Below are 3,091 nucleotides of genomic sequence, written 5' to 3' on the forward strand. Positions count from 1 at the left end.
GCCATGAAGATTTGGCCTAAGACCCCCAGTAGGCCAGCTGGTGACCTACCCCAAATACATTTCCCATCTTTCCACTAACGTGACCTTGATTTTGTTCCTGCTGGCAATTGCCCCCAAATTAATTTCCCCAGTTCTCTTGGAGTTACTTCTAACTATGTGATTACATTCTGGACAATAGGATGGAGATGGAAGTCCCTGGGGAGGGCGATCCTTCCAGAATAAAAAGGCACGTCTCTTTGCCCTGCCTGCCTCTTCTTGTGTGAGATATGGATGCAATACCTGGTGACATAGCAGCAGTCTTGGGACCATGAGGACTAAAGTTAGATGTGGAGGAAGAGCTGCACCAGCCCTGGACTGCCTAGCCCCGGGCTTCTTGTTAGATGATTAGAAGAAATCCCTCCTCCTCGAGTCACTGTTTGTTGGGTCTTGTGTGACTTGCAGTTGAACACATACTTGACTCAAAGCAAAGAAATAATGCTTTTACTCAACAAAAGTGAGTAAGTTGGTTACCAAGGCAGAGACTAGCAGCATTATCTCTATGTATACAGTATTAGGCACAGAGCAGGTGCTCAAGAATATGCTGGTAAGTGCCATGTAATGCTACTTTATCAAAGGGTGACAGTCCATCATCTATGCCATATCCTGTTGATGCCAGTACATGGGTGAGTCTATGTGGACAAGTGAGTGGCCGCCTGAATAGTGAATCTGAAGAGTGTAAAGGCTTTTAGAGGTGAGGCACCTCTTCCATCACCTCAAAGGAAGCCGGCAGCAATCAGGCCAGGATACCCGATGTTACAACAGTGATCTGGGGATAAGGAATTACTTCCTGAATGTTCCGGGAGAAATGCAAATAGTGTATATGTAAGGAAAATATATGTGCGTTCATCGCCCAACAGATAAAAGGACTCTGAGAGGATAGGTGTGGTACACATACCCTAAGATGACCCCCAACAAATCATACCCTGTGCAGTCCCCACCCTCTCCCAGTGAGTGTGGAGGGAACCTGGGACTTGCTTCTAAACAATAGGGATATGGCAAAGGTGGTGGACAGTCACTCCTTTGACAAAGTTACATTATATGGTGAAGGTGATCATACACACACACATATATGGCCCTTAGCAGACTGCAGTGAGAGATTCTTCCATGCTGACTTTGAAGAAGGAGGAAGAGGGCCACTTGGTGAGGAACTGTGGACAGCCTCCAAGAGCTGAGAGGGCCTCTTTCTGACAGCCCACCAGAAAACAAGGACCTAAATCTACGTCTAAGGAGACGAATTCTGCCAACAGAATGAGTCTGTGAGATCTCCAGGATGGGCAACAGTGTGTGCCCAGGCTCTGAGGCCAGCCCCAGTCAAGCCTCCAGATAAGAATGCAGCCCAACTCAGGCATAACCCGTGAGTCCCCAACTGGCAGACCCAACTAGTCTGTGCCCAGAAACTCTGAGATAATAAATGTGTACAGTTTTAGTCCACTAAGTTTTGGGGGATTTCTTACACAGAAATAAACAGCTAATGTGCTGGGAAAGAGAATAAAGATCCTTCGGTGAAAGAGAGGAGGCTGTGAAGAGTCTTCCTGGGACCCAGCCAGGGGAGGGTAGATGCCGGCAGAAGACTCATTTGTTCACTCGCTGATTTGTCGACTACTCATTAAGGGCCACTGCTATGCGCCAGGCACTAGGGAACAATATGAAGCTGTTGTGTCTCACATCCCATTTCTTCTTCACCACGAAGACATAGCAGTAACTGACCGCTCTAGACATGGTCGAAGGGATAAAGCGGGGACTCACATGTGTTCAGTTCCCATGACGACCCGGGCACAGGGCCAGACCCTTTACATATACTGACTCATCGATCATCACAGCGGCTCTTAAGATAGGCATTAATATAATCATTTTACAGATTAAAAAAATACTGAGGTCACACAGTGTAGCGCTGGGAGTCTAAGAACGTAAGTCGGCTCCTCCCATTCTAAGTTGGGTTGGAATTTGCCGTAGGGAGAAATCAGGTCATCTGAGCACATGTGGCCTACTTTATCAAGCAGCCTCCTTTGCCTCCTCCTCTTCTTCCTCCTCCTCCTGCTCTTCGTCTCCGAAGCACATTCTTAAAGAGTATTCTGCATTAAAAAACTATGATCTGGGAGTTGCTTTATGGAAATAAGCTTAAACGGAATAAATATCTCACAGGCCCTCTTCACTTTTTCTTTGTCAGCATATTCTTCCCCGTCCATACAGACATTATTAGAATGTTCCTTCAGATGCTTTCTAAATTTGAATCTGGGGTCAATCCCCTCCACGGCATTCCACCGCATTGCTGGGAGCGCTGGGAGTGCTCCGTGAAATAAGAGGATAAAGCCCTGGGCCTTTTTTTTTTCCTATTCAAAGCTTTGTATTCTTCTCTTTTCACTTAACCTGTATATTAGTCAGGATCCTGGCAGGAAACAGCATTCGTGCTGATGGTTCAAATGAAAAGCCATTTAGTGAGGGATGATTTACAGAGATGCAGGTCAGCGTAAGGGAACTGGCAAAAGATGCTGAGGCATCCGGGAGCTGGCCAGAGCAGGAAGCTCTTACCACCATCAGAGCCAAAAGGGCCAGGGAGAAACTGATGGGAAGAGAGCCCAGAGAGGCTGCGGGCTTAGAGGGGACTGCCTAGCAGGAGCCATAGTCCTGGAGGAGCAGAGGCAAGGAGAACGGGAGAAGACACATCCCAGCCTGTCTCTCCTCCTGCCTTTCTATCTCCTGCTGGTGTCCTCCCATTGGCTGAACCCAACCTGCAGCCAGAGGGCAAGGGAATAGGGTCAAAGCAGTATACAGGGCTCCACTTCCTGGGGTGCAGAGCGGGGCAGAAAATAATTCTGGAAGGACAAATGGAGAAGAATTAGCATAATATGAGCACTATCCCATGTCATTAAATATCCCTTGAAGACAGTGTTGTTTTTTTTTAAGCAAGCTCCAGGCCCAGTATGGAGCCCAACACGGGACTCAAACTCATTACCCTGAGATCATGACCTCAGCTGAGATCAGGAGTCGGATGTTGGGGGCACCTGGGTGGCTCAATCAGTTAAGCGTCTGCCTTCAGCTCAAGTTATGATCC

The sequence above is a fragment of the Mirounga angustirostris genome, unplaced genomic scaffold (assembly GCF_029215605.1).
Source record: "Mirounga angustirostris isolate CCGP_5_RB_7025 unplaced genomic scaffold, mMirAng1.0.hap1 SCAF_3, whole genome shotgun sequence".
Lineage (NCBI taxonomy): Eukaryota > Metazoa > Chordata > Mammalia > Carnivora > Phocidae > Mirounga > Mirounga angustirostris.